At 39.9% G+C, this 15,643-nt stretch overlaps 1 protein-coding gene across 1 annotated transcript in view; it reads right to left on the bottom strand.

The window, feature by feature from the left end:
* IK (IK cytokine) overlaps positions 1-15,643 on the bottom strand; it is a 776,265-nt gene that overhangs the window by 744,619 nt on the left and 16,003 nt on the right. The gene's annotated exons all lie outside the window — the stretch shown is intronic.

The following is a 15,643-nucleotide window of genomic DNA, read 5'->3' as shown; positions in this document are numbered from 1 at the left end:
AAACCGCACATTATCAGACTGCACAAAAAACAGTTACCCTAAAAAAAGGTATAAAAATCTGCTGCAACTGAAAATATGGTACTATGTCCACATCTGCAAAACCTTCCTCCCCACAGCAAAACTACAGTATATACACTCTGTCAAACACATTTTAGGTTAACTGAATTAACTAGTTTTGTCACTGCAGCTCTGGGTATGTGCTTGTTGCACTGCACTGTGGAGAGTTCATTATGCTTTTCTAACTATAGTAACCTTTACTCCCGTTCATTTGCTAAAATGACATCTTACATTCCACTTACCGAAACCAGCATCAATTCTTCCTCGCATTTCAGTTACCTCACTACTCTGCATGCTGCCCTTTGCTTAATGAGACAAACAACACTGCCTCCCCTCCCTGCATCATACATGCCCCACATACTAACAGTATCTGCTCACCATATTGTAACAAATCTCACAGGCAAGTGCTTTTGCCCACTGTTAATTCATCCTCATCACACCAGCTGCTTTTTCTTTATAAAACATTTGTTGAGCTAGTGAGTCCATGGGATCAGCAATGTCCGATATTAGTAGTTTCCAAGACAAAACAAAAAACACACAATATACAAATGGCGTTATGAAGTACAGCATAAAGAAACGTAAACAAGTGCAGTCAATGCACAGTCCAGGACACTCAAATTCACAAAGCACAGATAAGCCATCAAGATAAATGCCTAAAACCACTGCTAGGCTGCCCAGAATGTGAAATTTAAGAAAACATACACCAGTCCCCAGACCTGGCACTAGAACCCAAGATAAAGGCAATTTTAAGCACAGCTATGCAGAATGGGCACAGGTACATCAGAACTGTGTAAAAATGCAAGTACATAGCAGCAGCTTCATCAATCCTAAACCTTCTGTTTAGTGCTTGTGGAGAAGTAATGTGAGAAACTCTCCAAATACCTTGTTGACCCTTCGCATGTCTGGCTACAAAAAGTTAAAGGACAAGAAGGCTAGAAGAACGGACCTAACTGAATGACATTCTGAAATGCAACTAAAAGACAGCACTTGAATACTGGTGAAATGCAAGATAACACAAGGAAACAAAACTTACAGACTGCGAATAATGCCGCTTCCAAGCGAGAGAAAAAAAAAAAAAAAAAAAAAAAAAAACACAGAACAAAACTTGATGCTGTGTCATTCAGAATAAACACAAACAACAATGGAAGGCGTTCATAAAGCAAATAAAGCATAATATAGTGGGTCTATGTTAAATCAACGAATGCTTAAAAAAAAAAAAAAAAAAAAAAAAAAAAACAACGATTTATCGAACCCATGTAAGCGAAAGCTTACAATCTTGAATGCTTAGAACAGCGATTTTTTTCCGGGGGGGGGGGATTGCTGTTCCACAAAACAAAAACACACAAAAAATTTAAAAACACTGCATAAACTGGGGGGCTTTGCCCCCCCCACCCCCTACTTAAATATACCTACTCAGAGATCGCACTACAGTCACAAAAACGTCAAAGTAACAGAAGCGGTCAAGCGATTTCTTTCCCAGGGAAAGAATTCGCTTATATGCAGTTTCGCTATTTTGCCTTTTCGTGCTTTCAAGCTCAATCATGATACATTCGAAAGAATGCATCTTCGGTCATTTAATAGGAACCCTAATATAGTTAGATTCCATGTAAGTTCAGAAGCTCATAGCGAATTACTATGCTAACAGCTTTAACGGGCCATTCTAAGTCTAGCCAATTTCCCTCTCAAAGATAAGAATCAAACACTGTACCTTGTGTCGGTGAGTCGAACACCTTAACCATTATGCCAACCATTATAATGCAGCACCTGTGGAATGGACCCAGGACCTTCAGCATGTAAAGAAAACATAACAACCACTATACCACAAAGCTTTAATTATTCCATGCTAGATCAAATGCTAGTATCAAAAAGATGGGAGTGCCCAGTTTCTAAACTTCCCATCCTGCTGGTAGTACATGGAGCAAGGAGGCAAAAACAGCTTTATGCCCATCTCTTTTATGTAGTAGGGCATGACACAGTACAGTGGTCACCATTAAATGATGGTGTATGGCAACATCTTGCAGCCTCTGCTGACTCCTGGTTCTCCTTCCCTTCAAGGTTACAGTGTCCTAATTACTCTCTGTGTCTAGAGTGCATTTCTGTCTGCAGCCATCTCCACTTTTTGTTTGCCTCTGCCCAATACTTCTGTAACCACCAGGTCTGAGCATGCATGCATACATGCAAACTGGCAGAATGAAAAACATATTAAAAATTAGCTGCCTAACAAGCATATTCAGGAATTACTCTGGTACACCACATTCAGACATGGACTTTTAGAATGTTTCACATTAGCATCACTGGAGGAGCTTGGCAGGATACAGGGAGAACATGGGCAAAATCATCCAAAGTGGAGATGGCAGCCCTCATGCATGGACTAAAGGGCACAAGTGGCTCAAATTAGCACCATTAGAGGGGTATTAGGTTCATAGGTTAGTACTAGCCTAACTGCCATTGTAAGCCTAGCCAATTATCCCTTGTGAGTCTCAAACCCTGCACCTTGTGTTTGTAAGGCAAACACCTTAACCATTATCCCACCCTCCCAACCCCTTTGTTTGATACAAGGACTAAATGGGTATGATCATCCAAGTCAGAGATCACAGGAGGTTATTAGGCTAATAGTCCCAGGGCCCTTATAAGCCTAGGCAAGTTCAACTTGTGTTCCCCAGGGTGTGTGGTTCAAACAGACACTAAAATCAGCACCTATTACCCCTTTCCAAGAGGGACACACATGGAACCCCCAGGGTGAATTTCCGGTTACCCGCCCAATCATCCAAATTACCCTTAAATAGGGCCAATGAGGGGCTTTGTTTAACAGGGATAGGATGCTTGTTCCAAAGGTGGAGCAACCTCCGTGAAACAAATCCGTCTCTCCAGCAAGTTCTGTTGATGTCACATACCAGGTTAAGGTCCTTTGAGTGAGTGAACCGTGTGCCATTTGACTTGCGTGTGCGCAGTATTTCCAATAAAACTGGGTCAGAGACTGCTCTATATGCAAGGTGCAGGTCACCTCTGAGCAGTCTGTATGACACAGATTAAAGTGACAATGGTTTCAGTCTGAACGCACAAGACAGATCTTGAACACCATGAATTTTCTTTGCAAGGAACTTTTATGGGCTCTCCAATTGCTGCAGATCTTTTGGAAAGGAACATACCAAAGGGAGCACTGTACTCTATTATTGACCTTTGAGGGAAGTGTACAGTGGATATAAAAAAAGTGTACACACCCCTGTTAAAATGCCAGGATTTTGCGATATAAAAAATGAGACCACAATAAATAATTTCAAAACTTTTCCCACTTCAATGTGACCTATAACCTGTACAGTTCAATTGAAAAACAAAACTCTGTTGGGGGAAAAGCATAAAATACGCTGGTTGTATAAGTGTGTACACCCTTAAACTAATACTTTGTTGTGTGTGCACACCATTAAACTACCACTTTGTTAAAGCACCTTTTGATTTAAATTACAGCATTTTTTTCTGAAGGCAATGCAAAAATGTCCCTTCTCACCACTGTGGAGACATGGTGATCAAAGTTAAGGTTGCTGTCCATCTGTGTGCTAAGATCTCTCACCACTGCAGCACTTGTGCGCTTAGGGTATTGCTATTGATGGGGCAGTTTTCAGGAACATCACCCTTGCCGAAGGGGACGGTAATGCATTTTTTGCATTAAGTTTAAGACCATGACTTTGGTATCAGGCATTAGTCTGCATAAGACCTTCTTGCAGGATGTTTACATCGCTAGGGGTTTCAATGAGCTCTCACAGTTTGCGGTCATTAGCACACATTGTCAGCCACAGTCCTTTAGTTTTAGCCTGTACTTCAGAGAAGTACATTCTGAACAGAAGGGATCCCAGAACCGATCCTTGTGGAACACCACTGGTTACAGGTCTGCTGGAAGAGGTGGAGTCCCCTATTTTGACTGCATGAGTTCTATCACAGAGCCAGTTTACAACCCACCTGACAATATATGGGTTGATACCCAGATAAGTGAGTTTATCAATAATGCCTTAGTGGGGGATTGTGTCAAAGGCCATGACCAAGTCTAGGTAGGCTACATGCACAGGTTTGCCCTCGTCTAGGGCTTTGGTGACTGTCTCAAAAAAGTCCACCAAGTTTAACAGGCATGATCTCCCCTTGAGAAAGCCAAACTGGGTAGGGTTGAGTGTTTGGATATCTTTGTTAATAAGGTCCATGACGATTCATGTAGATAAGGCTGGTCAGGCTAATGGGTCCATTGATGCACCCACTTTGTGCAAAGGGATGATGGTAGCCATTTTCCATTACACTGGGACGAAGCCAGAGTTTAGGCTAGGATTGAAAAGTGTGCCCAGTGGTGATGCTAATTCCTGTTTTAACCCATGTAGAACACAGCCTGGGATGATGTCTGAACTCATACAGGCTGTGTTTTTGGCCTTGGAGAGGGCATTTAAAGACCTGCTCCTTGGAGATACTAGGTGGGGGAATGGGTGTTAGATATGCTTTGCAGTACATCTTGTGGGGACAGGGGAGTCAAGCTTTCACTGAACCTGTCAGCCACCTACACTGACCACCTCAAACAACTCCAGGTTTACTCCGTAGCATATCGCCTACTCCAAGGCGATCTCTGCCCAACATATAAAGCTATGTCAAACCCAGAGCTGCTGATCATGTAAAACCTAAAGAAATCCCAATCCCTCCGAGCTACACGCTCTAGGGACCTAAAACTTGTCATCACAATAAACAGGACATGCTGGAGGGATAGATTTCTGTCCCAGAGACTTCCCATACTCTGGAACAGGCTACCCATCTATGTCAAGCAAAGTTCTTCATTAGCACTCTTCAAGAAAAATCTTGATGAGTGGATGGGAAATAGGAAATACACCCCGGGGATCACTTCTGTGTCTCTGCTCGACAGTGGCACAGGAAAATAATTTTCTTGGGTGGCGTAAGCCAGGGAACCTTGTTGGCTATGCTTACGTAGGCCCTTGGGCCAATAGCCTAGTATCTACCTATGAACCAGGTTTGCTATAGTCACATGTTTGGTATACTTCACACCATTAACTATGAGTTCAAAGGTAAGGTCCAGATTTGCACTGAGGTTACGGATGTAACTAAAGAACGCTGTCTTGTTGTTATCCTTAGTTAGGGAAGCTAATTTGGATTCGTAGTAAGCTTTAGAGGAGTTCACTAGGAGTCTTATTTGCTCGTTTAAGTTGAGGAGGGAGTGTTACCAGTTTTGAGACTGGTTTCTTCTTGCTCTTAGACAGCAATTTCTTTCTCCTATTGTATAGCCTATTAATGGCAATTGTCAACTAGGCAGGTTTATTTTTCCTTGAAGATCTTGCTTTTTTTTTCCATCAGGTACGGCAGAGTAAATACAAATATACAGGTGCTTGTAGAAAGCATTGGTGTATAACTCAGCATAGGTGTCTGTTCCATCAGTGGGGGGAGGGCTATGAAGCTATTTATGTGGTCACGTAAGAGGCTGCAATTTTGCTTTGGAGAAGTTTTTTAGTCTAGTTGTTACTAAGGGACGCCCTTGTGTTATGGTTACTTCTAGTGAGACTGTCTTGTGGTCAGATCTCATCAGGGATGGCACACACTGAGGGGTGGGTGCAGCAGTCCCCCATGTCAATGAGCACCAGATTCAGGACGTCTGATCCCCTTGTAGGTGTATCAAGCAGCTGGTCTAGGTCTTGGGAGTTAAAATCCAGAAATATTTGGCCAAGTGAGTTAGAACATGTACAACGTACCCAGTCAATAGATAGGTAATTAAAGTCACCCAAAACCAGGGTGTTTGATTGTACCTTGATCCACTCAGCCAACCTGGACCTACTTGCATCAATGTCCTGATTCATGGAGGGGGTCCTATAGCTGGCTATGACCTGAAGAGGGGTCTTATCTACAGTCAATTTTACCTGAAGTAATTCAAGGAAATCATGCTGTTTAACCAGTCTAGAGGTGTATTTAATCTTTAATGAATATTGATACACCACCACCTTTAGTTCACATGCCTCCAGTTTGTGATCTGAAAGTGTGGAAGGAAATGTAACCTGGTATAGCTGGGGTGCTCTCCACAGTCTTAAACCAGGTCTCAGTGACTGCACAAATGTCAGCATCTTACAAGGTGAGGACTGCTTCCAATGAATGCAGTTTCTGGTTTAGACTCCTAGCATTTAGCAGCATAACTTTGAGGCTGTTTTTACAGGGTAATTTTATGTTGGGAATTTTGTTCTTGTGATATTGCCTAAAAGAAGGTACTACAGGGCTGTCAAGAACCTTAGCCAGTAACCTAAATCCCATGGATGACAGATGAAGACCATCTCTAAAGCATCGAGGTCTGTTGACCACGTCATCCCAGGTTGAAAGATACTGGATACCTTCTGAATGACACCACAAACTAAGCCAATTGTTGAAGTCAATCATTGTTTGTTTGTATTGAGGTATCATTCAGGGGGAAGGTAAAATGTTGTTTAAGGCTAGGGGCGTACCTGTCTGAGACACATAAATCAGAGAGCTCAGTCATGTCTCTCTTCGTATAGTCCAGTGAGGTACGTTTCATGTCATTCACACCAACATGGAATAGGACAGAGTCATAACAGTGTCTGTTGTTGAGAGTGCGTGGGTGATGTGGAGGATCCTGGCATCTGACAGACAGCCGACCGTGACTTTTTCCTTATCCAACATGGTGAGAGGGACACCTGTGTGTCTCACAACTGTGATGTCTATGACCAAGATGTTTGTTTGTGTTTTATGCCTTAGGGGCTTGAATGGTGAGACACTAGTATGGGGTATATTATGTGTACTAATTTCTGCAGAGGATGTATTATGTGAATCGTGCTTGTGTTTGGGAAGTCTCTGATTTTTAGGAAAGCATCTGGTAAGGACCTCCACATATGCAGGTTTGTGTGTTGTTGGTTTGGTAGGTGCAAGAGGTGAGGTGTGCATGCTGACAACCTGCTTAGTTTCAGATGAACTGACTGGTGAGTGAGAAAGTTCTTGATATAGATGCATCTTGCACATAATGAATATGTGTGGACTAGAAGAAGTGGGTGGTCAGAGTACAGAAGGCAATTGCTACATTGCCTAAGGATGCCCATGTCAACCAGGTTGCCTGGAGAAGTGGGAAATTGTCCATCCATAATGCTATGTAAGTTGATGTGGTCAGAAAACAGGGAGAGAACAGGAAGGACCAGGTAAAGTAGAGGACAGGAGAAGTGCACAAAAAATATGAAGGGTTAGCGGGTAGGATCTGTGTTGGTACCTCAGCAGCTTTGCTGAATTTATCACCCATCAGTGAGGGACAATCACGAGAACTCACTGATACAGCACCAGCAGAGTATTTCGGGAAAATCTGCATGCAGAAGTGTTTGCGTTTATAACCGCCAATGTTGACCACCACTGCTCAGCAGTGTGAGATGCGCAGACAAGATCAAACTCACGCAAGTGAGGTGCTTACATAGCAAACAAGACCAAACTCAGCTATCCAGTTTTCATTGGGTGTAGATTTTCACAGAATGTCCAGATTGTTGTCTCATACCTTTGGTATGTTCCTTGTTAAATTTGTGGCTTTCTGGCAAGAGGATTAGAGACACTAAATAATGATATAAATCTGAGTTTCAGACTTTTTATCCTTAAGAAAATGCATACCAATGTAAAACTGGTCATTCTAGCAAAAGTTTACAAATGGGAATATTTAAAATCTGCCCTTATTTTGGGCCCTTTCCCTTTAGTTCAAGCTTTTTCCAGATTTCTTAACCCAAGAGTTTTAGAGCTATGACTGTGTGTGTATATGTATGCATGCATGTATATATATATATATATATATATATATATATATGTATATATATGTATGTATATATATATATGTGTGTGTGTGTGTACATGTATATGTATTACACACACACACACACACACACACACACACGGAGGGGATGCCAGCACCACCAAGGCTTATTTATATGCACTACAAAACCAATCTTTAGTAAAGCTTGCTGCAGCTTGTAAGGCAGGTGGCAGGCTGTAAGTTTTAGGCAATTTGTGTGTGGGGAATCAAGGAACACCATGGCTTGGTAAATAGGCCAGGAAGAAAGAGTATGGTACAAAGAAGATCTGTGGGGTATAATCCTACTAGACTGAATACCACAATCCTATATTACAGCATTCTGGTGTGAACTATACTAAATAATAGAAAAGCAAAGATAAAGCACTGTATGCGTCAGATATATCCAGATAAAGTCACTATTAGTGAAGACTCTGAGCAAGAGGAGATGGCAAGAAACTACAGACAAAGACTATGTGGCAAGAAGAAACTACAGGCAAAGACTATGTGGCAAGGTTTTAGAGGAGTAGATTATGTAATAATGGGTGACAGAGTCAAACAGGTTTAGGGAATGGAGGCAAATCAAGGGAGTGAACGAGTCAGGGACTGTGAACGAGTCAGGGACTGAAGAAGTCTAAAAAGAGCAAAAGGCCTGCAGAGTTAAAGTCATGGAATACGATACTGGACTGCAAGGAATGGGGAAGGAGATTATGTAAGAACAAGGAATCAAGCATAACTAAGTAAATATTCTTACTGAACGGGAACTGGGTGAAGGCATCAAGAAGGGAAACAAAGGCTTTTTAGGTATAGTACAGAAAGGGAGAGGGGAGAGAAGAGTACACCTGGCTAAACTGAGCAAGAATTTGAAAAACATCATGCAGGAAAGGAATCAAAAACCTTCTGACTATTATATCTCTGTCTTCTGAAAGGAAGGACACAGCAAGATTTGTTATGAAGAGTTATTGTATAAAAACCTACAATGAAGAAACAGTGTTGGAAATAAGAAATACGGCTGTGGTTGAAGTGCGGACATTATGAGACTGTACAATTTGAAAAAATAAAAGCAGCCCCTACACTTTAGAAAAGTCTATGTAAAATACTCCATGCTATTTAAGCTACCATGAACTCAGTCAGAAGGAACCTTGATTTAACATCTAATTTGAAGGATGGATGCCAATACAGAAGGCAAAAAAGAGCAGTGTGTGGCCAACAGTGCATAAACATCAGAAGACAGGAGGAGGAGGAGGAGGCCAGAAGAAACTGGCTGCCCTGGGGCAAAAAAGGCACAGACTTATGGTGGGCTGCCTTGTTCAGGCTCTCAGAAACCTAGCGAACATGCTGAAAGTACCCTTCATAGAGGACTTCAACAAGTTACTGACCAGCCAAGAGTATCTCAGGATTGGAAGACAGCATCCCTTGCAAGAGGGTGGGAAATAAGATAAACACATGAAACAACAGACCTGCTTAGTCAAACAGCAGTGGCAGGGAAAGTTATGTTTAAAAAAAAAAAAAAAAAAAAAAAAAACACTTAGGAGTATGCTGTCTGGTTTCTTGGAGAAGAGTCTCCTGAACAGCAGTCGGCATGAGTTGACAGCCTGAACAAAGGATCTGGTTCAGCTGATCCAACTTGTTAATGGAATACAGAACAACAGCTGACTGAGCGTGCTTCAGTACACACCATTCTTGTGGACATCAAGACGGCCATGGCTATGCTCCACACAAGCATCACCGCAGTGTTGAGGCAGTGGACTGTGGCATGGATGAAAATAGGACAAGAGACTTGCACTGCAAGGTACATTGTTAATATAAGGGAAAGGGCTAGCAGGGATTGCACAGGATGTGTGTGTATCAGCTAAGGATGGGGAACTTTAAGAAAACACTGGCTAAGTGGGCAGAAACATAGCAGATGGGGTTCAACATGAATAATGGTCACAACAGCTCTAGTGTGAAGAATTACCCTGGAGAAGTGGAAATGATGGCAGTGGAACACCACAAAGAACAAGGAGTGATTAAACAAAAGCTGAACTTCAGCTCTCCCAGTGTGAAAAAAAGGATAAGGGCTAGAAACTGTCACTTTTAGTAAATTCATTTATTAGCTAGTACACTGCTTGGATGCAAGCAAAGAAGAAACCAACATAGCCTAAAAGAAAAGCAACCAGGAAAGGTGAAGAGAAAACACTGACTGGGAAGAATCCTGCAGCTTTTCAGCAAAAGCAGTTCAAGCTCCAGCTTTGGTGCAAGTCACGACTTCTAGTAATCTAGAAGAAAAAAAAATAAGCCAAATGTGCTCAGAGCTGAGTAAAATAAGTGTAAACACTGAAGGAGTACATCAACTCAGATAACAAAAGGCTGGTCAAAATGGAAGAAGCTTTAAACAGATATTCAGATGAGCTGATAAAACTCCAAAAATCAGAGGTCAAAAATAAGAAAAGGCTGGTTGAATACAACACTGCTGAAGAAGAGATGTTTAAAAAATAGTAGGAGAGTTACAGGACAGAGCATACCAGGGAAAAATCTGAAATTTTCTGCTATACCAGCAAAACTAGAAGAAATAGACTATTAATTTTATGAAGGCACAGATAAAGCAACTGCACTGGTATTTCACAGCAGGAACTATTAACTGAAAGGTCACACCGAGTGTATGCTCCAAACCTGGCCATGAGAAAGTAGTCAAGACCTTTATAAGTAAAGATACAAACCTACCAGCAGGTAGAGTTGATCCTGGCAAAACTGTGGCAAAAGGACAATGTATTAAAAGTTGGAGACAGTAGAGTGTTTGTAGAAAAGGATTACTCACTGTATACCAGACAAGAGAGAAACAGATTTACTCCTGCAATCAGGAAACGTTGAGAGGCAGGTGTGAGATTCGAGGTGCTGTATCAAGCTGTCTTTAGAATTTTTTTTCTTCTTGGAGAATCAGCCATTTTTGATGCAGAACAGGCTAAGGAAGAAATACAAAATTATGTCCAACAAAAAATGAGCCATCAAGTAGAAGGGGAGTCTAGTTCTCATCCTTCTGATAATAAAGCACATGCAGATGCTTTGCCAGTGAAACCTTTTCCAAAGCAAAATGCTTGAGAAACACAGAAAAGCACAGGAGTTGACTAGAAGAATCAGGAGTACCTTGGAATTGAACTGAAGTCCAGAGATGGAAGACTGAGATGAACAAGAACATGACCAACAATAAGGAAATTTGTGAATAAATGTGAGACTGCAAAGCATCAATCACATTTTTGAAATATGGCTATACAAGAAAAAGTGGAAAGAGTGAAGTTCTATTGACTTGTTAAACTTGTTGGGAAATAAAAGGTATGTGCCTCAACTCATGTCATTAATGTCTGGAAGGACAACAACAAGACAGGAAGAGGAAGCAAAAATTTAACTCTAAGTAAAACAATTTTTGTTCTTAACACTATTTCTATGAAACTTCACAATATAAATTGCATGGATTATAGTAAAGTATGTTTACTTGTTCCTTCTTCTTTTGGCTTTTCCCAGTTAGGGGTCGCCACAGCGGAACTCCGGTCCGCTAATGACTGGCAGTAGATTTTTACAGTGCCGAGGTGCCATCTCAATGCCCAACCTTCAATGAAGGCACACCCATTCTATGCATGTCTTTCAAATGCCACTCGACCACAGGGAGGACATGCAGACTCCACATAGAAGACACTCCAGCCGAGAATCGAACGGGAGAACCTTATATTGTACTGTAATTTGTTTAAATTCTACTTGTTCCTGTTTGTGATAAAGATACTAATGTAACCATATGCCTTTTTTTCTTTCTTCTTTTTTAGTATTAATAAATGTGGGCATTACAATGCAAAAAGTTAAACAAGGATAAAAAAAGCATATTTCAGTTAATAGACTGTATGTAATCTTGGGTTGTTGAGGTGATGGATGGTGTACAAAAGTACATAGATTATAATAGAAGTAAAAATGATAGGTTTTCTCTTACGTGGTGAATGTCTGGATTAAGACCCTTGGCTTAACCTAACGATATGTTTTAATCATAAGCATGTACACAAGAAAACACTTTCCTTTAGCAATAAATGTTTCAGCTTGTCTTTAGACGCCTTCAGCTAAGGACTACATTTTCTCTCTTACTTTTTGGAAACAAGCTGATTTATAAGGCAATAAAAAGCCCTACTTCTTCAAAGCTAAAAGTTAATGTTTTCTAAAAGCATGCAAGTTGTGTTTCACATCTGGGAGGAGGATAAAGATAAAAAAGAACTGACACAAATTAGTGTAGGCAGAAGCACAGGTAACAACATGCATCTTAGCATGGCTAACCTCAACTTTTAAGTTAATTAAGGCTTGCGTTTGAAGCGGTTTATTTGGTACAATCATTCCTATTAGGATGGTTAAACTTCATATGAAGATGTACATAGTTTTGTGTGTTTGTATTAAGTTAACAGGTTTTGTGGGTGTGTTAGGTTTTTTTTGTTTGAGGGTTTTCATTCAAACAAAAAGTATTGTAAAATGTGACACAGGTTCCACTGTTGATAAGAAAATAAAATGTATAAAGGATCAACTTGCCAAACATTAGTCGGTGCATATCACAAAAGCTGGAAATAGATATTTTAAAAAGTTGTTTTATATAACAGGTGGGAATGATGGCTTCTTAACATAATGGTGACACTTTCCATATTATCTTGCAATGTGAATGGCCTCATGTGCATTTATAGGTAGGTGCTAGGCTACTGGCCCAAGGGCCTAAGTAAGCCTAGCCAACAAGGTTCCCTGGCTTACGCCACCAAAGAAAGATAATTTCATGTGCCCCTGTCGAGCAGAGCCACAGAAGTGATCTCTGGGGTGCATTTCTTATTTCCCATCCACTCACCAAGATTTTTCCATTCAAAAATGAAATAATATTTAATTATATTCAGAAATGCAGAGTTCAAACAGCAATGCTACAGGAAACACATTTGGAACCAAATTAAATGTGAATTTGATAAAGATTTCAGGTTTGATATTCAGCAGAATATCAGGGAAAAAGGAAAACGGTACTTACAGATAATTGTTACAGGAGTTTCAATATTGATAGAGGAGGAAATAAGATAATGACGACAGATTTATGGTAGAAAGGGACTACTGGCAAGGGATGAGGATTGTGATGGCATATACTTATATTCGGCTACTGGCAAGGGATGAGGATTGTGATGGCATATACTTACATTCCATCTAAAACTGCTATTATGTAACTTAAAAAAAGTTGGGGAGAAATATTCCACCTTCAACAGGAAATATTACTTATAGGTGGGGACTGGAATTTGACTTGCAACAATGAAGCTGTACCTGGGGAGCATTTCTGAACAAATTTATGAAAATATTTGGTATGGAAGACTTGAATTCAGTAGGAGGAACTCGAAGAGAATTTACATAGTATTTCCCAAGGTACAATATCTGGGCTACACTACACAGAAATTACATTTCCCAACAACATATGCATTTATTTGAGAACTTTAACTCACATCCAACAACTGTTTCAGATCATGTACCAATAACTGCTAACATAAAAAGCACCACTGGTGCTTATCTACCTACCTTTTGAAAAAGAGAGGAATTTAAGGAAGGGGTAGTGGAAACTATTTGGAAGTTATCTGGGGAAGACAGAAAACGCTCCACAAGTTATAGCGAGTGAGTGGGATAAAACAAAAGTGAAGTTTAAAAATAGGGTAGAAATAAAAGAAAAGGAGATCCGTTAAGAAGCAATAAGAATTATTTAGAGGGGCTGATAAAGGTTAAAGTATTACAAAATAAGGGGAACCTTACAGAACAAGAAGAGGCGCAATTACAGAACTAAAGAAAAAAGGGTTGGGAGGGTGACCTAATGGTTAAGGTGTTTGCCTTATAAACACAAGGTACAGGGTTTGAATCTCACAGGGGATAATTGACTAGGCTTAAAATGGCTCGCAAGGGCAGTTAGCCTAGTACTAATCTATGAACCTATGAACCTATAAATAGGGGAGTACCTTGATAATATCCACAAATTTAGAAAGACTGCTGTTAAGCAACTGTTTTTTTTTTTTTTTTTTTTTTTTATATAATAAAACTCCAGAGCACAATGACTTAAGACAACAAAAAGTAGAAATGTTTTTTGCCATACTTAGGGAGCCTATAACAAGAAAAATAACCAGAGATGCGGCAAAGGAAGGCAAAATATTTCAGAAATTCTATGAAAATTTGTATAAAAGCAGAGCACTGAGGAAAAAGAAAAAGCACAAATGGAAATATTTATAGAACACTTAAATATGCCACAGTTAGCGGTAGATGAGGCTCAACAATTAACATTTAAGACAGAAGGAGATGAGCCACAAATGGTGATGTATAACCAATCTGCAGGAAAGCCTCTGGGAACAGATGGTATTCTGGTGGAATCTTGAAAGCCAGGAGAGGAAAAAAAGTGATAAAGGTCTGGAAGGTTTTATTTAACAGTATTTTAAAAAGAGGGGAAACGCTAACATCCTGGAAAAAACTGGTGGCTGCAATAGCTAAAGATGATAAAGACCCATAAGACCCAACTTCATGTCAGCCCATTTCAATTTTAAACTGATTATAAAGTGCTTACGTCATTGATGGTTAAAAGAATGGCAAATTGGTACATAAGGATCAATGTGGTTTTGTTGAGAGGAGGCAAACATTTGACAACATTAATCAATCAAGGCAAACATTTGACAACATTAATTAATCAAGGATGATCCAGAGGGAAGCATAAAGTAAGAAAATACAGATATTGCTGATGGGTCTTGAAGTCGAGAAAGCATTCAACAGGATAAGCTGGGATTTTATGAGTAAGGCAATGGAAGCAGTTGCATGCCCTGTTACAATAATAACGTTAATATGGGGGATAAACGGGGGATCAGAGGCAAAAAAAAAAAAAAAAAATTCAAGTGGGGGGAGCCTCTTTTACAAGTTGTGTGTGAATAGGGGAACCAGGCAGGGATCTCCTCTTTCCCCTTTGTCATTCACATTATATGTAGAACCACTGTCAAAGAAAATAAGGAATTTGGAAATTCAAGGATATAATTGGTATGGTATTTATGAAAAGTTGGCTTTATTTGCAGATTATTTTGTACCTGATAAAGCCAGAAATGGACATCTCACTGTTGTGGAACATTCTGAAACCGTTCAGTTTTTTTTTTTGGTATATAAAATTAATGAAAAAGAAACAAAGGCTATAGCTGTAAACTATGTACCCACACGCGAATTGGTTCAGCAATACCCATATTTATGGGGACGTGATAAAATGAAGTATTCAGAAGTATGGTTTAAAAGGACTCTTATGGCAGCTGAGGACATGTGGAAAAAGACTATACAAAAGGTAATACAAAAACTAAGAGACTGGAAGCTCTTGCCTAAACTCCCTGCAGACTAAAAATACTGGGTGAACAAATTGGTGTAACTAAGGAAATGATTTTCTTTGAGCTGTGATACAGTGTTAGAATTGTATAGACATAGTAAAGCCATGCAGAATTTAATTCTGGTAGCTGCCCAAAAAGCAATTACTAGAAAATGGAAATTAAAGTCTAAATCAACCGCACTAAAAGTAGTGAATATAATAAAAGAGATAAAAGAACTGGAAGTAGGACCTTTAGAAAAGGTTAAGAGCAAATTACATATAAAAATGGGAATTGTGGGAAGAATAAACATAGGATAATACTTTGCAGAAGGAATGAACTTTAAGCGAAAGCAGGAATTCAATGAGCTATGACTATATAGAAGATTATATGCAAAGTAGATTGTTTGCAACTGAAAACATGTCAATATAGTTTGTTTTCATTTACATAA

This window comes from Protopterus annectens, chromosome 4.part0, assembly GCF_019279795.1.
Source record: "Protopterus annectens isolate FY-2018-M chromosome 4.part0, PAN1.0, whole genome shotgun sequence".
NCBI lineage: Eukaryota > Metazoa > Chordata > Ceratodontiformes > Protopteridae > Protopterus > Protopterus annectens.
Note: the sequence above shows the minus strand (reverse complement) of the source record. Positions and strands in the feature narration are given on the sequence as shown.